This window comes from Aedes aegypti, chromosome 2 (assembly GCF_002204515.2).
Source record: "Aedes aegypti strain LVP_AGWG chromosome 2, AaegL5.0 Primary Assembly, whole genome shotgun sequence".
Taxonomy (NCBI): Eukaryota; Metazoa; Arthropoda; class Insecta; order Diptera; family Culicidae; genus Aedes; species Aedes aegypti.
In genome coordinates this window covers 233,962,692-233,988,111 of record NC_035108.1, presented here as the reverse complement: position 1 = coordinate 233,988,111, position 25,420 = coordinate 233,962,692, and the positions used below count along the sequence as shown (strand labels likewise).

The window sequence follows — 25,420 nt, the reverse complement described above, 5'->3', positions numbered from 1 at the left end:
TATGGGCAGTATAGCTCCCATTTAAAATTTTCATTTTGCAGCGTTTGGTGGGGCAATGAGAGCGCAAGTCAGTCCAAAGCCGGGGGCAGGGATAGGTAATGGCCGTAATAGTCTATGCGGACCGCTTGAACACCATCGGAAAGGATAGGAAGGGTTGGGGTAGAGTATAGGGAATTGGAGAAGACTTGACAATCTAATGCGATTAATGCTGCAAAAAATTATGCTGTAATTCTTCACTCGACTCGAATTAAACACCAACGATTGAAAACATGTTTCCTTGCTGTAATAAAAATAATGTTTGCATTGATTGCACTCGCCATATACGTCAAAATCGTAGAACATGATTTAGAAAATTGTTCATTTCATAGGGAAAATACCGTTGCTGCTGTAGCCTATCTTACGCAATTTTTCCTCAGCTTTCTGATGGTGATCTCAGAATTCAAAGCGAGCGCACAGTTGCGCATGGCTGGACAAAACCTCAAAAAATCATGTTCTCAAAATCACTTGTTAATATTTTTAAAAAAGTTCTATACTATTGAGTTACATTTTCTCAAAATTTGAGATTGATCTGTTCAGTTTTTGATTTTTGGCAGCATCATAAGTGTGGGAAAGTCAGCAAAATTGGTCTGCTTAAAACTCATCAACTATGGTTCACAGAGCAAACTTCAAACAGCTGTATTTCAATGAAATCATAACCGATTTAAGCTCAATAGGCTTCATTTGAAAGCGTCGTCTTAAGCCTTTGATTTGAATATAATTACAAAAATTTTAACATATCAAATTGTTATTTGTAGCAAAAAATGTTTTTTTACAATCTTTCTTCAAAATTCTGGTAAATTTTCAATACGTCGTCCGTTTTATGTGAAGTGTTTCGAGAAAATGAGTCACCCACTATGAAGTAGCTAAGCATCCATACTTTTAGACGCGCAATAATTTTTCTTGCCCCTCTTTGCCCCTAGAGGTGAAAATTCCATTTTCATTTTTCATTATAATTTATCTATTTCATCAGTAGAAGCATTAACCTAAGAATGCTAATGTCGCTACTGTTCGTGTTACCAACATCTAGTTTGCCACGCGCTGACAGCTTGAGTACCGGTCCTCAAAATGTCAAATAAATTTAAAAAAAAAACATCCACTACAACATAGCATCGAATAAACAATGAAAAGATACAGTTAAAGGTGATAATAAACTAATTCAGTTCTGTGAGAACAGCGCCATTAGCGTTCTACTACTAATATTTCTATTATTTCATCATACAAATCTGAATAATGCGTCATAACTCGTTTAAAACTTTACTGAAATTACTAAGGGTTCATTCACAAATTTCATAACGCTGAAAATGGCAATTTTCGACACCCACCCAACGATTGTGCGATATTTGCCAGAAAACCATTCGCCAGAAAACTATTCGCCAGAATGACATCCGCCAGAAAGTACCATATGCCAGAAAACCATTTGCCAGAAAGTACCATTCGCCAGAATGTACTATTCCCCAGAATGGAACATCCCCTATGTTTATTTATTTATTATTTTTTTTTTTCAGATAAATTAAGTTTGCAATTGTACGAGAAATAATCGAGCCAGAGCTTCGTTATTTTTGTTAATATACTCAAAAAAGTCTCTTGTATGAGTATTTTTTTTTGAACCGTAAGAAAGTCATGTGTACCTAGTCCAACAATTAAAATACTAGAACACTAGAACCACAATATCCAAAACGGATATTTGAAGCTGTCTAAGGTGTCTAAGACAGCTTCAAATATCCGTTTTGGGTAATGTGGTTCTATTGTTCTAGTATTTTAATTGTTGGACTAGGTACACATGACTTCCTTACGGTTAAAAAAAAATATCGATTTCTCGAGCATTCAACGATCAACATCAACATTTTAAGCTTTATAAATATGAATTTAAAAGACAGCACTTATTCCTGAGGGAACGTGGAACTAGAAAGAAGAAAACGTAAAATAGAATAGCAATTGAATTACAGTCAAACCTCCATAAGTCGATATCTGAAGGGACCATCGACTCATGGAAATATCGAGTTATGGAACAGAGATCCTTTGAAAACCGTTTGAGGGGACCATCATAGTAACCATGAAATTTTGTTTCTAGTATGGTTCCATGAGTCGATATCGAGTCATGGAACATCGACTCATGGAGGGTTTACTGTAATTAAAAGCTGCTCCACTATGTATGAGAGATACTGCTAACTGATGTGAAGATTTGATATTCAACATGACGGATAATAAAGTAAGGATTTTTTAATATATGTTGTCCCAGTAAAATGGTATTGTTGTTTGGAAGACTTCACAAGAGATTCTACCTTCTTTTCAGCATAAGCTGTTCTTCAAAGTTTTGTTGCTTCTTAAGGTCTTTTTCATTGAATATATACGAGATTTCAATATACGTTGCAACTATTGTTATACAGATGTAGATGAGACATTTTTTTTTCTATAATTAGTACATTCCATACGATTTTCTTTCTGAATTTTTCAGTTTCAATTGAATTCAATTCAATTTAATTTAAAGTTTTACAGAGTTATGGTTTAGAATATATCACAAGTGGTTCTCCCTTCTTTTCATCATAAGCTGTTCTTTAAAGTTGTGTTGCTTCTTAAGGGCCAGTTCATTAGATATTTACGAAATTTCGATATACGTTGCAATTATTTGTGCCATCTGTTCGATGAATTACGATAATTGATGCCTCTACTCTCGAACCAAAGTTACATTTACTATAACAACTTTCAGGAGCTTTCATACAAATAAGACAGTTGAAAATTTAATAAGAACATCCTTTATATGAAGAATGGAGAATTCTTATTTGTCCCGAACCATATCGATTAGCGATAGGCAATTACTCTATTTTGAATACTTTTCCATGTACTGAAATGTAGGTGACCATTATCGCTAAAAACCTTTTGGTCTATTCTTACCGGAATGTCGTTCCCTCGAATATCATTTCCCCGAACGCCAGTTGACACTTTTCCCCGCATTTCATTCTGCCGAATGACCCGAAATTTATATGGGTCGTGGTATTAGGATAGAACACCCCCTTCTACACCCCCACTTGAACGATCACGTGGTTTATGGATGGACCCAAAATAGATGCAGTTAAAAATGGATAAGAAACAATCTTCAGAGACAGAGTGATGAACTAGAAAGTACGATAAAGTGTAGAATATGGGTATTCGGAGATTTGGAGGATGCAGGACAGCCACTGAATTCACTATTCAACAAGTTCCACGCACTACGTTTTTATTCTTCCTGCCAAGCTCTGTCGTACACTGTTTCTAACTGAAACCCCTTTTTCGCCCAGTCTATGCCTACTCTGATCGTATTATAATCTAATCATTAATCAAACCCAGGGTTGAACCCTACAATCCCACCTAGCTTTTAATAATTCAATGCGAAATATAATCCTTATGTTTAGCAGGTTCCGTTCTATTACGCCTTGCTCGACCTTGAATGTTTTCAGTGCCTTGAAGATTGTTGGTACCGGAAGTTGTTGGTGACTCAGACACTTCAACCTTTTTCAGATGAGTAACGGCACGTCGATATTCTTTTCCGGATTGGCAAGATCTAACTGTTGTGTCTGCTCCCATTTTCCGAATTACCTCGAACTCTTCTGGTGAAAAATCTGCATCTAATTTGTTATTTTTCTTCATTCTTTTTGCTAAAACACGGTCACCAATTTCGATATCACTATCCTTAGCTTTCCTTTTGATATCTGCATATATCTTTCCTTTTTCTTTAACTACCCTGTCTCTATCACGAATCTCCCCATCATCTAATGCCATGGCTGGAACTACAGGCAACTTACTTCGAATTTTCCTTCCAAACATAAGTTCAGCCGGTGAACTTCCGGTAGTACTGTGACTTGTAGAATGATATGTCAAAAGATACTTGCGCAACTCTATCCTCCAATCCTTTCCGAGCTCTTGAGCGATCCTAAGTCTTTTAAGTAGCGATCTATTCTGCCTTTCTACTTCTCCATTCATGGCAGGCCAAAATGGAATAGTATTGATGAGTGTTATTCCGCTAGAATCACAGAATTCTCGAAATTCATCACATCTTTCGCTGAATTGTGGTCCATTGTCTGTTCGTAGCGTCGTCGGAAGGCCATAACGTCCGAATATTGCGGCCAGCTCTCTAATGGTCTCAGAAGCCGTTATTTCCTTCATCTCACTGACTTCCATAAATCGACTGTAGTAGTCAATAACCACCAGCAAATATTGGCCTTCGGGAAGTGGGCCCAAGAAATCAGCAGCTACATCCAACCACGGTTGGGTCGGCAGTTCTCGTCGTATCATTGGCTCTGGTGGATTCGGAGCCGATACTAAAGTGCACCCTTTGCATTGTTTAACGAATTTTTCGATTTCGTTATCCATCTTCGGCCACCAAACATTTGTTCTTAAATGACTTTTCATCATCTTCATTCCCGGATGTCCTTCATGTCCAATTTGTAGTACACGATTTCGTAAAGTATTTGGTATTACAATTCTATCCATCCTCAATAGCACAGTATCAATGCTTGACAATTCGTTAACAATAACTCTGTAAACTAACGGTAAATCTTGCTGATTACCACTCTTCAATATTTGAATGATTTCTGCTATTTCTTCATCCTTCTCACTTTCATGCTTGATCTCATTCCATTTCAACGCTACTGCTGATCCTGCCATAGTTGCTATCTCTCTGATCATCAATTCTTCTTCAGGATCAAAAGCATGTGATGCAACAGTTGCCAAACGAGAGAGACAATCCGCAATGTTTTGAGGTCCTGGAATGTGTACTACTTGATAATCGAAGGATTGCAAACGTAATACCCATCGTTCGATCCGTGCACATGGACGTGATCGTGGTGCGAAAAGATATTGCAAAACTTTGCAGTCTGTCATCAAATCGAAATTCTTGCCATATAAATACATGCTGAAACGCTCTACGCTCCAAACTAACGCCAGAGCTTCTCGTTCGGTTTGACAGTATCTACGTTCAGTATCTGTTAATGATTTGGACGCGAAACATATAACACGAGGCTCGCCTTTGTCATTTTCTTGCAACAACACTGCTCCAAGACCCGTTGGGCTAGCATCAGCCATCACCATAGTTTTATCTTTTACTGCGTAAAAGCCAAGTTTAGCTGCTGACGCCATCTTTTTCTTGATTTCTTCGAAGGCTTCTTTGTGTTTATCGCTCCATTCGAACTTCACGTCTTTCTTCGTAAGCTCACGAAGAGGTTCATCTAGTGTAGCTAGATCCGGGATGAACTTATTCAAGTAGTTTGCTAAACCGAGAAAACTGCGCACTTCAGATTCCGTACAAGGTGGACGGAAAGATAACACAGCTTTAACTTTCGCATTCGATGGACTAATACCTTCCTCAGAAATACGATGCCCTAAAAACTCTAACCTGTTAACCCCGAACTCACATTTATCCCAGTTTAACTCTACACTTCTCTCTTTGAGCCTCTGAAGAACCTAAAAAATTTATTAGGACATTTACATATATTTTTTTTTTTTTTTTACAGTTCAATATAGATATTTTATTCTACCTTTTGCAAATTCAGGTCATGGATCTCTTTAGTTTCTCCTTCAACGATAATGTCATCCAAGTACCAATATGTACCTTCACATCCGGAAAGCATTTCTTCCATAATTCTCTGAAAAATTTCAGGCGCGGTCACCAATCCGCACGGAAGCCGCTTAAATCTGAATAATCCACGACTGGTGATGAACGTTGTGTAATCCCTCGAGTCTTCTGCTAGTTCGACTTGATGAAACGCTTCTCGAATATCAAGTTTACTCCACACCTTCCCAGTGCCAAGTCGCGCCAGGTACTCATCGACAACTGGCATAGGAAAATGCTCACGTATCACAGCTTCATTTACTCGGCGCAAGTCCAGGCAAATTCTTGGCTCACCAGATGCTTTTCCCACGATAACTAATGGCGATACCCATGTGGCCGGTCCTTGCTTCACTTCAATAATGTCGCGTTGCAGAAGTTGATCTATTTTTCTGTTCACAGCTTCTTCCATTGGTATTGGAACTCGGCGTAACGGTTGAAAAACAGGTCTAGCATCTGAGGCAATTGAAATGGAAGCCTGAACGTCTTTTATTTTGCTGAATGGTTTGACTTTGGCATCGACATTATTCACTTCAATACCCACTTTCAACACTCCCAACCTTTTAGCTGTAAGATCTCCAATTATATCTTTTTGTCCACCCTTTACGACAAAAAATTCAGCGACAGTGGTTTTACGGCCGATAGTAACTTTGGCTTCGAAAGTCCCAACAATAGAGAGAGGTCTATCGCTTCCGTAGCCTTTCAGCACTCGCGAACATCCCTTTGATGACTTTAGAACCTGAATTCTTTCCTGCTTCATCATGTTCCATGTTTCCATTCGGATTAAATTCGCGTCAGCTCCAGAATCAATCAAAACTTTCAGAGAAAAGCCTCCGATGACACAATCCAAGGTATTGCTTTCGTTTCCACCATAAAAAGCATAGTATACCTTCGTTGAGTTCTCTGAAATTTCTTCTTGTTCTTCATCGCATGGATTGTTGGTTTCCGGTACATGTTGAACATTGAAAACTTTTTTCGGTTTTCCTCGTACTTCAGAAGACTGCTTGCGTTTCCGGCACATTGCTTCAAAATGGTCCAACCCTCGGCAACGCCGGCATGTGCGCCCTTTTGCTGGACATTCTGAAGACTTTGAAAGATGCCCCTGATAACCACAAGAGTAACAAACAACCTTCTCTTTTCTCTGGAACGATGATCCTCGTGATGGTTCCTGAAATACCGATCGTTTCGGAAAACTTCTGAAGGGAGCTCGATCATTTCCTAGGGTATAACATATAAATTATTATTATTGAAAAAGCAAATTTGGGTGAATTGTTTTTAAGATCACGAATAGAATTTTCCTACCTTCATCCAGGTAAAGTCTCTTACTCGCAGGTTTGACCGTGCGAGCGTTATCAATTCCGAACACTGGAGTATCACGTACAATGTTGCCATTCTCCTTCAAATCCTTTAACTGCTGATCTGTGTCCTCGATTGTTGCCGCGATTTCCTCTATTTCTCTTAGAGTACGATCTCGTTTGAGTATAGCTTTACGAAGTTCATCTGATCGACAGTTCTCCACAACGACATCAATCAAATAAATTTCTTTCAAAATTTCTCCAACTTCTGCAGAATACTTTTCAAAACCACAATTTAGCGCTTGCTGACGAAGACGGATCACATAATGAGAAAATTTCTCATTATGTTCCTGCTTAATCTTTCGTAATCTACGTCTCTCAATGACATCTTGTCGACCAGCTTGAAAATATGAATCAAACAGCTCGATAGCCAAGTCGTAAACTTTTGGCTCCAAAGTAACTAAAGGTGTTTTATCGTGGTCAGGTAAACTGCGAAAAATTCTTTGGAGTTCCACGCCTCCCAGATGAAGCAGCTTAGCACGCTTCAATTTCTGATCGGTGACGCCATATGCTTCAAAATAGCATTCCAACGACCATTTCCAAGATTCCCATTCACGAGAAATTTTGCCCTTCTCGATAGTTTCGCAACGAAAAGGTGGGATCTGACGAATCTCTTCCATCTGTAATATCGCGATATAAAAAAAAATCTTTTCATAATTATTTGGACATATTTTCTTAATACTCAATACCAAAATTAGAAGCATCGGATGAAGGCATTTAAATTGGCTTTTATACATAAGATAAACAAACATTTTTATTTTTCTGAACATTACTCCCTATCAGTAAAGTAATGCTACCAGTGTGATGAAATAAAACCCTACATTCTTTTGTATAACATCACCCAATGAACGCTTCTGGTTCATAGCATCCTATGAACGCTTCTGGTTTATTCACAAATCCCTTTAACACAATTAGTTCATTACATCCATCGAGCGCTTATGGTTCAAATACTATTCTATGATCAATTATGAAGAATAAACGTACCGGTATACACATTAGTCCTTGAACACAACTGGCTCAATCAATTCTTTTATGTTGATCCTATGACGCTACTGGTTCATAATATACAAGCTTCTGAACGCTTCTGGTTCACTAAATCCTATGAACGCTTCTGGTTCATTACATCCTAAGAACGCTACTGGTTCAATACATCCTGTGAATCCTTATTGGTTCACGCTTACAGTACACCATCCTAAGAACGCTTCTGGTTCATTGTATCATAAGAACGCTTCTGGTTCATTGCATCCAAAGAATGCTACTGGTCGAATACATCCTGTGAATCGCAACTAGTTGACGTTCAACGTTTTCACACATACTAAAAACGCTACTGATTCCTTTTATCCTAAGAACGCTTCTGGTTCTTTGTATCCTAAGAACGCTTCTGGTTCTTTGTATCCTTAGAACGCTACTGGTTCCTTTTATCCTAAGAACGCTTCTGGTTCTTTGTATCCTAAGAACGCTTCTGGTTCTTTGTATCCTTAGAACGCTACTGGTTCAAACGAATATTCCTGAACGCTACTGGTTCGCATCTTAATTTACAAAACAACACGCTACAAGTGTTTTGTCATAATCCCTTATTGCTGCGGTTTCAACCAATATCAATACATAATTTACGTATGAACATTTTACAACAAACAAATAAAACGTTTAATTTACGATTATAAATATATATACAAAAAAAAACAATCAGAAAACCTTTTTTTTTTTTTTAGTGCTTTATTTCTTTGTTTTTACTCTTTGCCATTAATACGCATAAATTTCAATTCTTTCAAATCAATTTTAGCCAAATATATCGTTCATAGTTCAACAGTGCATCTCAATTCATCAACCGCAACCGTTATTCTTCCAGACATAACTTGGTGTCAATTAGCGGAACCTTTCATTCATGATTCTACCCATCTTCATTTTTCATAGAGTATTCCGAGCCGATTCTGTTTTGTTTTGAGTATTTTATATGAATGACAGTTTCTGATGACTAATGTTGTTTAGAAACCATCAACACAACCAAGTCCATATATGACAGATCGAGGAGAAACATACATCACTCCAGAAAAAAAATCTATGTCATTCATACATTCATATCACCAATACACATACACGAACGTGTTACGCATGAAAAGCAGGTAGGCTCAACATTTCACCCTGTCGATTTGCCGTTCGCCTCCTTCAAGTTTGTCAACAATTTTGATAGTGTTTAGAAAGAAAACCAAACTTTTGAACCATTTTTTCGTGAATAACACAGTTCTGAGAATGAAGTCTTGCTCTTGAAAAGGAATAGGTAAGTGAACAAAAATAGCCAACACAGTGAAGTACTGGCAAGAAGACGGCATATTTTTTTTTTTTTTTTCGTTGCTGCAACATGATGGTCTAGTTAACCCACACATACTATCAACTGATCAACTCAGGTACGTAAGTGGGTGGTAGAGGGTGATTCTGTTACCATAGGAACAGCTGATTTTTTCACTTCTCAATCACCAATTTGGTCTCTTCATTTCATTTTTTTTAATTCAATGCATGAAACTGCTGCATTTGGAAATATTACATTTTAGTTACATTTATCAATTAATTATTCATAATTCAGGTAAAATTCACTCAAAAATTCCACAATTTATGTGCACTTCATCCGATACTCCATTTTTTCATACGATAGCGGGAAGCAGATCACGCTTCAAATTTGATTTTTTTTTCCAAATCACAATGCAACCTTCACTATTTTTATCTTTTTAACTGTTTTCCTACCTTTATCTTCGTCGCCAATTGTAGAATATGGGTATTCGGAGATTTGGAGGATGCAGGACAGCCACTGAATTCACTATTCAACAAGTTCCACGCACTACGTTTTTATTCTTCCTGCCAAGCTCTGTCGTACACTGTTTCTAACTGAAACCCCTTTTTCGCCCAGTCTATGCCTACTCTGATCGTATTATAATCTAATCATTAATCAAACCCAGGGTTGAACCCTACATAAAGAAAACAAGAAAAAATGCTGAGTTCGGAAAAACTTTAAAGAACCGCTGATCAAAAAAGAAGGGTACATATCATATGAACCGTTCATCACCCTAAAATGTACAATAAGTTATGATAATTATGAGAGCCAACACATTTTCGAGGAAATAGGCCACTTGAGCAAACGGGGTATTCAGGGAAATGGCATTTGCGGAACTGGTGTTCGGGGAGACGACATTCGTGGTATCGATATTCGGGAGAAAGTAGCACAACATCAATAAACTTCCCATTGAAAAGCAAAAATTATCTGGTACTTGTATGAGAAATTCAGTAGAATACAATATTCTGACAAAGAACAGCTCGCGGTGAAAAGAAATGTAATTTTCTCGAAGTTTAAACTGTGTAAAACAGCTTAGAATATTGTATCAAAATCTCACAAGAGATGCAGAATAACAGCGTGCACTAGCAGAAAGCTTAAAATGAGAAGAACGAGATTATTACCGTACTATTAGTTCAATTTATTGCTCTTGAAGATGTGCAAAAGTCTCATAAGTCGAATATTGTGACGGTCATCTTTGAATTCCGAGATATTTCAATTGATATTGAATTAATTAATCAAAATCGACAAGAAAAATAATTCTGGGGAATGGTACTTTCTGGCGAATGGTACATTCTGGCAAAAGGTTTTCTGGTAAATGGTACATTCTGGCGAATGGTTTTCTGGCAGATGTCATTCTGGCGAATAGTTTTCTGGCGAATGGTTTTCTGGCAAATATCGCACAATCCCACCCAACCCCTCGTAACACTTTTTGTATGAATATTCTACAAATTTGTATGAGCCGTAACATCATGAGGACACCCACCCACCCCCTTTAGCGTTATGAAATTTGTGAATGGACCCTAAGAGGAAATTAAATTTATATCTCTAATTCTGATTTATGCACAAATTTTTGTATTAGAATTAATTGAGTTCTGTTTGATCCTTCGATCTTGACGCTTGCTTCTTCGGAAGCGGGTGACGAGGGCAGGATCGAACATGTCGCGCGTCGCTCGCGTGGCACGGTGGAATAGTATCGCGGGTCGTGGAACGCGTTAGTAATGTTTGATCCTTTGATCTTGTCGCTTGCTCCTATGAGGGCGAATGACGAACACTTATTCGGCGTTCAATTCGTTTATCGAGTAATATCGTGAATCCGGTTAGGCGCATTCATTTCAAATTATATATTTATCGTGGGGACGGACCTGGTGTAGGGGTTAGAACACACGCCTCTCACGCCGAGGACCTGGGATCGAATCCCATCCCCGAGATAGTCACATCAAAAAATTTCAGTGACGACTTCCTTCGGAAGGGAAGTAAAGCCGTTGGTCCCGAGATGAACTAGCCCAGGGCTAAAAATCTCGTTAATAAAGATAAAAAAAATATATATATATATATATATATATATATATATATATATATATATATATATATATATATATATATATATATATATATATATATATATATATATATATATATATATATATATATATACAGGGTGTTTGGTTCCAACTTTTTAATAATTTGAGGGTCGATAGATCTCCATAAGATATGAAAAAGTGCCCATGGAACATAGGGTCGCAAATCACTGCTAAGTGAGTTATTCACGATTTTAAGATTTTCAACTAGGTCATCTTTGAAACCTCATCTCTAATTAACTATGCGTCATACATTTAATCTCAGCGCATGAATCGAAAGCTTATGATCTAGTCTATCTTAGTTTCTTGGACGTGAATTTTGTAGAAAATGATTCAAAGGCTCAAATTACGAAAAGTTTGCAAAAAGTGACGAAAAAATCAGCATTTTTCGACGTATTTTCATGAATTTTATTAAAATTATCGTAATTAATGTTAAAAAAAATCTTCTACTAAATATGCATTAACTTATTAGCTACCAAAGTGTCTTTGACAGCAAAACTGTATCTCTTGTAAATTCGTCACAATATCATGTTGAAAGTTGTGCTTCAAACAGCAAAAAAATCAAAAAAATTGACGGCTGTTTACCCTATTTGTTCGTCCGTTCGTGTGTTGATGCCTCCGCGTGTGGATAAAGTGCTCGGAAACGACAGATGTCGGTCGTGCCGAAGCGAAGGGAAAATGAAATCGCTTCGCAACATGCGTCATTTTCTCTTCTCTTCGCGGCGTTTGGTATGCAAACAGTCGCATAAATAGATTTAGTGCGATCGCCGCACGATCATCGCAGTAGCGAAAGTGTGGTCATAAAGACTGATCCTTTTAAATTCCTCGCACTAGTAGCTGAGCTACGGTGCAGAGCAGATGGGGGGTGCGTTTGCGCGTGCAGCGAGAACTCAATGTATGCATTTCTTGCTTATGATGTTGCACTTTTGATGCATTTTGAAGGATTTTAGGTCATCTATTAATTACATAGAGGTGGACATAATTCTACTTATGACTTGCCATTCACGCCGTTGTAAAAGTACAACACTACCAAGTAAACCTCGCCCGTGATACACAGCACGAGCGAGGTGAATTCTTATGTTCAATAAAGTAATTTAGATATCGCACTAATGCTCAGCGTGAACTGTTGGAGCAGCAGGATGAACAAAATTAGTGACCGTCTATCCTACTACAGCTTGGTTTTCTGTATAAGGTTGCTCACAAATTATGTTCAATAGATCAATAATCTCTCAATTAACTATTTTTATAAAATCAAATAATAGATCTACATGTAATATTTCATATAATTTGCAGTGTCGTATCCATAAAATTGCTCAGGGGAGACGAACGACGCAAAAAAGTGGATATTTTTACAAAAATTGGGATGGCTTAAGACGGTTCAACCAAATCATTTTGTTTTTCTTTTATCCAGTAAAATAATAGAATAACTGCATAAAATTAGAAATTTCTTTTGAAATTGAGACTTTGGCAGTTTAATAGGTACTTTGTGCAGTCACAACAATAAAAAGTCACAATTTGTAGATCAGTACTTTTCTTTAAAAAAGCCTTAAGCCTTACAATGTTTGAAATACGAAATCAAATTTTTTTGAAAAAAAAAATCAAATAATTCATCAAATTCCAACATTTTTACTTCATTATTGAACTAATTTATGATAGATTGAACGAAACGACACAATTTTATCAAGCAGGGTGATGCGGTTCTTGTACAAGAATAATAAAATATAAATAAACCTTTTGTTATGCTCTAAATCAAATAGTAATCAGATCAGTATTCCAGTTTGAGTTACTGAGTCTTATTTTTTTAAATTTGAATTAAAACCAAGAGAAGTGTTAATTTTGAACGATAACATTTGAAATATTTGCAGTTTGCTCTAATAGATGGAAAATTAGAAATCAAATTGAATATAATTTAACAATTGAATGTATTTAAATGAACTTAAAACAGTCACAGTCACAATTAGAAATTGAAGCTCTTTCCAAACTTTAGTCAAGTTTTAATCATCAAGTTAACTGTAACACTAGCGATGGCAAAATCATTTGAAATTTGACTCATGGAACATATTCACGACATAAATGTGTATGATTTTACACGAACTAAATTAAAACAAAATACCTGCTGGAAACCCACCAAAATGAGAATGTGTCATTTTTCAAACAAAAGCTCCCACAGCAATTTACAGATGCTTATGGTCGTCACTATGGCAAGCCTGTAAAATTTCGTGAAGGGAAATATCCTTCATCATTTTAGTAACAGAACCTCCGAATTGTCAACCCTCCGAGAGGGCGAAAGTGTAAACACGACACGTAGCAAAAAAATTTTTGGGATGAACAATATTTCATTAATAGTATGTCTCACTATCAAGAACTTTGGTGATCACCAAAGCCTCTCTTAATTTGAATTTCACATCCAAAGGTTTAATTTTAAAAATAAAATTCAATTCACATTTTCAAAACTGAATAAGCCAAACATACTTTTAAGAGCGTTTTTCGTATTTCAAGTAGTTTCACACCAAAAACTTACTCCAAAGTCCACTAAGGTGGAGAGGGAGAGAGGGTTGACCATCAAACACACCCCCTCCCACTGATCACTTGTTTCTGTTTTGTAGACAATATGATCTTAATTTTCTTTCTGGCGTTATGTCCCAACTGAGACAGAGCCCTGCTCCTCAGCTTAGTGTACTTATGAGCACTTACATAGTTGTTAACTGAAAGGTTTTCTCAGTCAAAGTTGCTGTTTTGTATGTGTATATGGGCAAAGGCATTTTAAATATTTTATATGGAACAAAGTCCACGAGACCCCTCCCAGCTCTGAAATTCTTTGGAAATGAGCTACAAGGACAGCCATAAACGCACTGCAATATTAAATAAATGAAAAAAAACTTATTAAATGGTATAGTGCTAGATTCGGGTTTTCTTTTATTTATAGGTATTCCACTAAACAGCTCGAAGATTTATTACATAATATTCTTAATTTTTCTCATGATCTCAATTAAATGCTTTTCACACAATTCAAAAGCATGATTACTGCTTCCAGATGAAAATATTAATTTAGATAATTTTCAAGAGTCTATCCTGCAATTTCCAAGTTGTTCATTAGAAAATGACCAATTAACTATGCTACGAATTGTAATATGAAAACAATTAATTCCTGGTTTCGTTAGACACCAAAAATATGGAATAGATTCAGCGGGTAAAACTTTTCTTTGGAAATCATCCAAGAATTTCTCCACAAATTCCTTCAGGAATTCTTTCAGTTAATGTTCTCAGGAATTTCCCAGGGATACCTTCAGACTGAGACCACTTGAGGAATCTTTCGTCGGCCAATACCAGGCTGGTTTTCGGGAGGGCCGCTCCGACAACGAACCAGATATTACCAGATACATTTTGCAAATGAACTTAGATAAATTCTTGGAGTATAACTAACAGACTCACCATCTATTTGGATTGGAGACGAGGTGTCAATGTCGTTTGTGAATTTAGATGGAAGCAAGGAGACGCACTTTGGAATTCACTGTTCAACATTGCACTCCAGGGTGATATTAGGAGATCAGGCGAGCAAAGAAATGACACTATCATGACAAGGTCACATCTTCTTCTTCTTCTTGACATTACGTCCTCACTGGGACAGAGCGTGATTCTCAGCTCAGATTCCACAGTAGTTAACTGAGAGCTTTCTTTGCCAAAGTTGCCATTTTCGCATTCGTATATCGTGTAGCAGGTACGATGATACTTTATGCGCAGAGAAGTCAAGGAAATTTCCATTACGAAAAGATACTGGACCGACCGGGAATCGAACCGAGACACCTTCAGCATGGCTTTACTTACACTCGGCTAAGGAAGGCCTACGGTCACATATGGTCCTTGGTCTTGTGGACGATATCGGCCTTATTTAAATCGATCGCAGATCAGTGGAGGAGGTTTTCGAGGTTCTGAAGCATCTGAATATCTCCAAGAATTCGTTGAGGAATATCTGCAAAACTTCCTTCAGCAATATTTTTAGGGATTACCCCTGATACTCCTTCAAGAATTATTTTATAAATTTCTCCCGGATTTTCTCCAGAAATTGTTTGGTAAATTCTGGAAATTTTTTTTTTCAGGGATTTCCTATGAACCTAGGAACTTCTCTAAAATTTCTTCGGGGATTTCGCGGATTTCACCTAGCACTCCTTCTGTTAGGAATTCCACTAGGGATTTGTTCAGAATTTCCTCGATAGATTTTAACAGGAATTCTTCCAAAGATTCTATCAGGAATATCTCTTTGAATGCCTCCAGAAATATTTACAAGGATTGCTCGTGAAATACTTCCAGAGCTCCCTCCAGGAATTCCTTAAATTACATTCCTTCAGCATTTTCTCCAGAAATACCACCAAGAATACCTCCAAGAGTTTCTCTAAGGATTCCTCTAAAAATACGTCCAAGGTTTCCTCCACGAACTACACAGGCTACTAAATCAGTTTTCAGTCCACTTCAAATATTGAAATGTAATATGTGTAATATGATTTTCCCCTTTTAAATTACTCAAATATGTATGTAATTGTGAATAATAAATGTTTAATGTTTATGAGAATGTTTTTTTTTTCCTTCAAATTCCCGGAAAATATATGAAAACCCAGAATGTTTTCAAACTCATTTTTCACAGCAATAGCTATAGAAGGTATTTTCACTAACTCTAAGAAATATCAATTTTGTAGTGATGTTCTGAAGATTTTAATTCGACGTTTCTCTTATATTACTTCAAGTATATTTTTGAGTAGAGTGTTTTTCAACTGTTCTATCGTTGGAACCCGATTCTAGCCTGCCAAGTTTTATAAAAGTTTTTTTTTAAATGATTTGTACAATGGTAAGAAATAACTTTAAAATTCTACTAAGAATAGCTTCAGGGATTCTTTAGGATTAACTTCATGGTTTCTTCCAGGAATTCCTTCAGGTAGAGGAAATTTTTTCAAATTTTTGCCGATGAAAGATTTTTTAATATGCCGCAAGCTTTTTTTGATTACCAAGGCTAACTTTTAGTGAAAAAAGATCGGAGGTTCATGCAAGTTCGATAATATGTGTGTATCAGCACACCGTGCGATATACGAATGCGAAAATGGCAACTTTGGCAAAGAAAGCTCTCAGTTAACTACTGTGGAATCTGAGCTGAGAATCACGCTCTGTCCCAGTGAGGACGTAATGTCAAGAAGAAGAAGAAGATGTGACCTTGTCATGATAGTGTCATTTCTTTGCTCGCCTGATCTCCTAATATCACCCTGGAGTGCAATGTTGAACAGTGAATTCCAAAGTGCGTCTCCTTGCTTCCATCTAAATTCACAAACGACATTGACACCTCGTCTCCAATCCAAATAGATGGTGAGTCTGTTAGTTATACTCCAAGAATTTATCTAAGTTCATTTGCAAAATGTATCTGGTAATATCTGGTTCGTTGTCGGAGCGGCCCTCCCGAAAACCAGCCTGGTATTGGCCGACGAAAGATTCCTCAAGTGGTCTCAGTCTGAAGGTATCCCTGGGAAATTCCTGAGAACATTAACTGAAAGAATTCCTGAAGGAATTTGTGGAGAAATTCTTGGATGATTTCCAAAGAAAAGTTTTACCCGCTGAATCTATTCCATATTTTTGGTGTCTAACGAAACCAGGAATTAATTGTTTTCATATTACAATTCGTAGCATAGTTAATTGGTCATTTTCTAATGAACAACTTGGAAATTGCAGGATAGACTCTTGAAAATTATCTAAATTAATATTTTCATCTGGAAGCAGTAATCATGCTTTTGAATTGTGTGAAAAGCATTTAATTGAGATCATGAGAAAAATTAAGAATATTATGTAATAAATCTTCGAGCTGTTTAGTGGAATACCTATAAATAAAAGAAAACCCGAATCTAGCACTATACCATTTAATAAGTTTTTTTTCATTTATTTAATATTGCAGTGCGTTTATGGCTGTCCTTGTAGCTCATTTCCAAAGAATTTCAGAGCTGGGAGGGGTCTCGTGGACTTTGTTCCATATAAAATATTTAAAATGCCTTTGCCCATATACACATACAAAACAGCAACTTTGACTGAGAAAACCTTTCAGTTAACAACTATGTAAGTGCTCATAAGTACACTAAGCTGAGGAGCAGGGCTCTGTCTCAGTTGGGACATAACGCCAGAAAGAAAATTAAGATCATATTGTCTACAAAACAGAAACAAGTGATCAGTGGGAGGGGGTGTGTTTGATGGTCAACCCTCTCTCCCTCTCCACCTTAGTGGACTTTGGAGTAAGTTTTTGGTGTGAAACTACTTGAAATACGAAAAACGCTCTTAAAAGTATGTTTGGCTTATTCAGTTTTGAAAATGTGAATTGAATTTTATTTTTAAAATTAAACCTTTGGATGTGAAATTCAAATTAAGAGAGGCTTTGGTGATCACCAAAGTTCTTGATAGTGAGACATACTATTAATGAAATATTGTTCATCCCAAAAATTTTTTTGCTACGTGTCGTGTTTACACTTTCGCCCTCTCGGAGGGTTGACAATTCGGAGGTTCTGTTACTAAAATGATGAAGGATATTTCCCTTCACGAAATTTTACAGGCTTGCCATAGTGACGACCATAAGCATCTGTAAATTGCTGTGGGAGCTTTTGTTTGAAAAATGACACATTCTCATTTTGGTGGGTTTCCAGCAGGTATTTTGTTTTAATTTAGTTCGTGTAAAATCATACACATTTATGTCGTGAATATGTTCCATGAGTCAAATTTCAAATGATTTTGCCATCGCTAGTGTTACAGTTAACTTGATGATTAAAACTTGACTAAAGTTTGGAAAGAGCTTCAATTTCTAATTGTGACTGTGACTGTTTTAAGTTCATTTAAATACATTCAATTGTTAAATTATATTCAATTTGATTTCTAATTTTCCATCTATTAGAGCAAACTGCAAATATTTCAAATGTTATCGTTCAAAATTAACACTTCTCTTGGTTTTAATTCAAATTTAAAAAAATAAGACTCAGTAACTCAAACTGGAATACTGATCTGATTACTATTTGATTTAGAGCATAACAAAAGGTTTATTTATATTTTATTATTCTTGTACAAGAACCGCATCACCCTGCTTGATAAAATTGTGTCGTTTCGTTCAATCTATCATAAATTAGTTCAATAATGAAGTAAAAATGTTGGAATTTAATGAATTATTTGATTTTTTTTTTTTCAAAAAAATTTGATTTCGTATTTCAAACATTGTAAGGCTTAAGGCTTTTTTAAAGAAAAGTACTGATCTACAAATTGTGACTTTTTATTGTTGTGACTGCACAAAGTACCTATTAAACTGCCAAAGTCTCAATTTCAAAAGAAATTTCTAATTTTATGCAGTTATTCTATTATTTTACTGGATAAAAGAAAAACAAAATGATTTGGTTGAACCGTCTTAAGCCATCCCAATTTTTGTAAAAATATCCACTTTTTTGCGTCGTTCGTCTCCCCTGAGCAATTTTATGGATACGACACTGCAAATTATATGAAATATTACATGTAGATCTATTATTTGATTTTATAAAAATAGTTAATTGAGAGATTATTGATCTATTGAACATAATTTGTGAGCAACCTTATACAGAAAACCAAGCTGTAGTAGGATAGACGGTCACTAATTTTGTTCATCCTGCTGCTCCAACAGTTCACGCTGAGCATTAGTGCGATATCTAAATTACTTTATTGAACATAAGAATTCACCTCGCTCGTGCTGTGTATCACGGGCGAGGTTTACTTGGTAGTGTTGTACTTTTACAACGGCGTGAATGACAAGTCATAAGTAGAATTATGTCCACCTCTATGTAATTAATAGATGACCTAAAATCCTTCAAAATGCATCAAAAGTGCAACCAAACACCCTGTATATATATATATATATATATATATATATATATATATATATATATATATATATATATATATATATATATATATATATATATATATATATATATATATATATATATATATATATATATATATATATATATATATATATATATATATATATATATATATATATATATTTATCGTTTACCAAAACGCCCCCATATCCAAACTCCCAGTGTTTACTTGTGGAAGTGCAGAGGACTACTCGGCTTCCATGAAGCAAGTAACACGTCAACATTTCCCTCCTATCCCTAAATTGACCTGCATTCGGACGCAGCCGGCGCCGTTATTGTTTATTATAATAATGAGAGCACCAGTACTTACACATTGAGGATGCTACTGATCCCGAGTAGCGTTTGTTGGTTCCCTGTGTAAGTACAGCTGTTCTTGCAACAACGGAGTAGCATCTGCGGCCGGTCAATCATGCTCATGCTCAAATTTTTGTATTAGAATCAATTTTTTTTTGCAACACTAGCCTTTTTATTCGATTGGATGAAAAAACTTACTTTGGACAAATTTCACTAGAAAATCGAATTTTTAATTTGACAATTATTTCCAACGGAATGATATCAGGTATCGAAGAAAGTTATTAGACTACCATAATCAAGCGATTTGGGATGCATTTGAGGTTTTGTCCGACCTTTGTATGAAGGCCCGCCACTGTGGAGCGGTGCGCTAATGGTGAAAAAACGATTTTCTAACAAAATTCAAGATGGCGGCGAGATTTAAAATGGCCGCCAATTTGTTTTTAATTTTAAATGGGCTGTATGTTTTCTCTACACAATGCCACTAAGTTGTTATGTGTTTCAAGCGAAATATGAGACATATCACGTGAAGAAGCACCCAATATTTATCAAAAAATGGGCTCTTTCGCAAACTGTTTAGCAATCTGGCGTACGAGGGGTCCACCAATTTGAGAAAACCAAAAGGACCACCCTTAAGTTTTATCGAAAACTAGCGATCAGTGACATAAAATTCTAACGGTGGGTGCCGATGGGTGCCGATGGCGGCCTGGTTTCAGCAAGAATTGCTCAACTACGAATTGTACGGTCATCAATGCTTATGCTTATGATTACCCGACCAGAACCACATAACAAGATTATTACACATTCCTATCAGCAACAGTTAAAAATAACAGAAGTTGATAAAAATTTGTTATCAAGATGGCTTTGTTCTAAACTTGTTATATTTTTATTTTACACATTTATAACAACATTTGTTATATTTTTGACACCGTATTTATAAGTTTGTTGCAAATAACATCCGATGTCATAAACAGTAACACAGTTTGCAATAATTTTGTTATTTTGTAACGTCCTTGCAACACATTCTGTAATAATTTTGTTATAATTGTAACAGGGTTTGTTATATTTTAGTTTAATTTGGTGCAAATTTTGTTAGAATTTTTGTTATTTTAACTACTAACGGTACATGTTTTTTCAACTGGTGATATAAAAAAATCATATCAGGCGAACACATTCTGTTATAATCTTGTTTCTTCCGTCTGGTTGGGTACCTTCCGGACACTTTGATTCGAATTCCGGACAACTCATAAAAACCATAATTGGAGAAGTAAAATCATCAATTGAGATCGTCAAACCACTAAAGCGACATCTAAGGCAGCTAGACATTACAAACCTTTATAGATGTCTTTGGAAAATGCTTAATAAAACAAGACTCTGAAGTGAGAACTTTTGAACGACAAAAACGTGAAAGTGTCCGGAATTTGAAGCTGATCGTAATATGAATAAAAACGGTATGCAGTGATGGAAAGTGACGAACATTTCTTCTGAACTGGAACAAAACAAAACGCTCCCGAGCGTCAGAGTGCTGGTTTACTCGCATCTGTCGGCTCCCGAGTAACTGAAGCTAAAAGTGATTCGCGAACCTGTTCGGAGCTGTTCAGAGTCATATTGTGCTTTTGGGAAAAAAGCTGCTTCCCCTCCGAGATTTATGGTTTCCAAGGGCTTTTAACTACAAACTCGTAGTTTGCTGTCGATATGATGGTTATACAATTAATTTGTCTGTCAAAACCATAAGAAATCACACCTTGCTCGGTTGCTCGCGAGTAAACGTTCCCGAGCTTGTTGCTACTTCTTTTGACATGTTCTCCCGAGCAGACGGGTGCGGACTTACTCACACCTAGCCAGTTCCCGAGTCTGCGATGTTTGTTATGCGTTGGTATACACTCGTGAGCGGCTTCGTGATGGGAACTTTTCCAGCACTGACGGTATGATTATTACTGGAATTTCAAGCAAGTGTGCCACCTTAAGGTTCAAGAATCCATCATTCAATCATTAGCGATCATCAAAAATGAAAAACACCAGTTTTTTCGTTCAAATTTAAAGAGGTCTTCATAGAAATCTATTACTGCATTACGGATGGCAAGCACAATGCAGTGATAGATATTCATGAGCATTAAACCGATTTTGGGCGGAATAATTGGTTTTGAAAAATAGTAAAACGATGATGGTTATTTTCCTCTTAAGCAAATTGTTCTCTAACTTTGTTCAAAACTTATAAAACCTACCAATTAAGCCCCATTTGAAAAGAAAATATCTTCAAAAAGCATACGTTTTGGAACTTCTCAATTATCATCCAGAATTACATATTTTGTGCAATTTCTCGTCTTAGTAGCCTGTTTTTCATCACGCCAATCTGTCATGAAACGGCCTACTTTCCTTGTACTGTGTTATGCAGTGCAATAATAGTCATTATGCAACAGAAATCAGTTGAGTAATGAATATTACGCAAGGCCTTTTATTACTTAATTGTTTTGAGTTACGTAATGAATCATTACAAAACAATTTTCAGAAATTGCAAAATAATGGTGAACGCAATTAGATATGGTTTTTGATATTATACGAAATCGCAAAAAAATGTTGTACGCAACTCGTTGCAGAACTCGATTTTTACAGTACTTTTTTGATTGATTGATTTTGAAAATATTCAACTAAATAATTGATAAGCATATTATTGACACGTAAAAACATTTAAATTTGTGGTAAGGAAATTCCGCCAAACAGTCGAATGGTTGCCCCTAGAACTCAACACTTCTTTTAACTAAACGTTTCAAATGAGTAAATTGTTTTCTTGCGTTACGATCCAAGAACATACATAATAGTTTGATTTTGACCTTCATATTGGTACGAAAACCCCTCTGTGCATCTGATCTTTGGTTGGTATTTACATTGAGGCATCATCATTCTCATTATATTGGCTTGTACATTCCGAAATACCGTCCAAAGCGTCCTTCAGCAGCACAGCATCCTCTGCATGATATAAAACTAGATTTAATCAACCACTACAACAGAAGAAAGGATAATTTATGGTGGGAAGCATTACAACACTCATTAATATGATATACGACACTGCTTGTAGGCCAGTAGTGAAGGTACATCACATTGCACCCACATACTGGAAACGTTCAGGTTGCGTTTGAGAACAGCAGAGAAGAGAGTTGATGTCACTTGGAATACATTAAAGTCCACACTAATAAATCATTCGACACCTTGGCTGGAGGAAAAGCGCAGAATAGAAGTTTGAACAATCACCTCGTTAGTACATTATCTAGTATCGGTGGGGTGGCCATATAGTTCCAAAGATTGTGCTAATTTTCCCCGAATGTCAGTTCCCCGAACGCTTGTTCCTCGAATGACCCGTAGAATGCCATTTAGTATGGAGAACTAGTAGTGAGCAACCATGTTTCTCCATGAGTTTGCTCTGTGGTAGGGAAACGTTTATTCTTTAATGAAATCATGGAAAAATCTTAATATTTAGGTAAAAAAGTGAGAAATTTAGAATTTCACCAGGAAATTAAGGAAAATCTATGAGTTTATGGCCAAGGGTTGTAGCGGCAACCCTTGAGTAATCATATTTTAACATCGTTTTGCAAAGAATACAAATTGAAACGTTCTAGGTATAATTAAATGAGGTGAGTCATTTTACCCCATCAGTTCGTATTGGACCATGTTCCCCTATCTGTCCTGGTAAACTTTGTCTTGCCATCAAGTAGCCTGTTGAAAAACGCCATAAAACTCCCATACAAAATGACACATAAGTATTATCCCGTTTTCCGACTTTACCAGTGACTTTCCTAAACTTTTCACTTAGGAGATCTGGACAAATACAAAAGATAATAGTAGTTTACGGAACAAGTTGCAGAATGATGATTTTTACAGCACGAGTCGTAAATGTATCCTACGAGGCTTGCCGAGTAGTATAATTACGACGAGTGCTGTAAACATTGAGTTCTGCAACAAGTTACGTACAACATTTTTTTGCAATTTCGTAGAAGATCACTTGAGGGTATCAGAAATTCTATCAGAATGCATTCACCATAATTTTACAATTTCTGAAAAATCGTTGTGTTATGATTAATTACGCAACTCAAAACAGTTGCGTTATAAGAAAGTGTTGCGTAATGAATCATTACAGCACTGGTTTTAGTTGCGTAATGACTATTCCCGCACTGCATACTTCAGTGCAGGAAAGTAGGCCGTTTCATGACAGATTGGCGTGATGAAAAACAGCCTATTACGATGAGAAATTGCAAAAAGAATTTTTCAAATCCACTGACCCGTTACTAGGCCAACTTGTGGTATATAAACACACACCAATTCTTATTTATAAAGGTATGTAATGAGAATACTGTTCTTGAAAAAGACACAGACACCGTTTTCAGCCATTTAGCTGCACAGACTTAACACTAGACAACGGACAAGCATGCTCCAATGGTACAGCCGAGAAACATTTCTGACGAAAAGTTTCAATGACTGCAGCGGGAATCGAACCCACACCCCATGACACGATGCGCTCATTGCCTGACGACACTAATCGCACGGCCACGAAGCCCACATATGTTTGTTTTTATTCATATTACGGACAGTTTCGGATTCCGGACGTTATATGGGAAACATTTCAAACGAAATGTTTAAATTTTTGCCTTTCATAAGTTCTCACTTTTCTCCTCATAAAATGCTAATTATTATATTATATAGATATTAATGGACATTTGAAATGCCCATTTGCCTTTAACTTCTGTTTAGTGGTTTTATTTGAATTTTCTATCTATGATTATCATGAGCTGTCCGGAATTCGAATAAATGTGTCCAGAATATGGGGCAAAAGCAAGGAAGCCTCTGTAATAAGAATTATTGAATGTAATACATTTCTCATTAATTAAAACCATGCATGTTTCGAAATCAAAATCTTCACCCATCATTCAAACGTAAAGTGTTTTGGAGGCTTAAATAGGAGGAATCATACCGATTACTTTAATAAGCTGCTTGATGAGTTATACTTCACTTAGACCTAGGGGGAGGACAGCTTTGCTCTGAGCAGGCTATGCGCATCGAGCAGCTTTGAGTTACTCACATTTGCTCGGAAATTATTCAATCTAAGTAATCAATGTATGAAAAGCATTCCTATTATCAAATATGCTACGACTTTGCATCTGGTTTCAACAAATGTCGGTTTAGAGATGTTTTTTGTCATTTGATAAACGCTGCTCATATAGATTATTGTTTCGAATAAAACGCTATATCGTTCTATCGTATTGTTAAAAGCTTCGAAAGATACGAGAACAATAGTTTTGAATTGACTTGTATATTTGTCCCAATTTTTTTTTTTTCAACTATATAAACTAATGGCAGCATGGCTTTTATTTTTCTATTGATACTTCAAGATGAACGTTACATTTCTAGGTAAGTGCTTCAATAGATGGTTCAATGGCGAAATCATCACGACAATTGATCAGAATCCTAATCAGGAAAATCCTAATTAAAATAATTAGAGTTGAAGCTTCGTGAGCGCTACTAACACTAGTCCAAATACATTTTCTAGTGCAAGTTCAATTGTTTTTGAACTATGCTGGAAGAAATTCAAATGTTCCACTCAGCTAAAGACCTTTGACAAGGATTGCCGACTGCATACGACACGACGCGAACATTTTTCAGTACCAAACAAACAACCCCACGCTTATGGTTGCTATGCTTACAAGCAGCCGAGCAAATCGAGTTACTCAGAGTTGCTCAAAAGCAACTCGTGATCTAACTCAAGATCAGTAGGCTGTCCCACCCCTAGACTTAGACCATATTAATAAGTGTCTGTAATATGAATCAAAACGGTAATATGA

At 36.4% G+C, this 25,420-nt stretch overlaps 1 protein-coding gene across 1 annotated transcript in view; it reads left to right on the top strand.

The window, feature by feature from the left end:
* LOC5569106 (gamma-aminobutyric acid type B receptor subunit 1) overlaps window positions 1-25,420 on the top strand; it is a 473,264-nt gene that overhangs the window by 387,165 nt on the left and 60,679 nt on the right.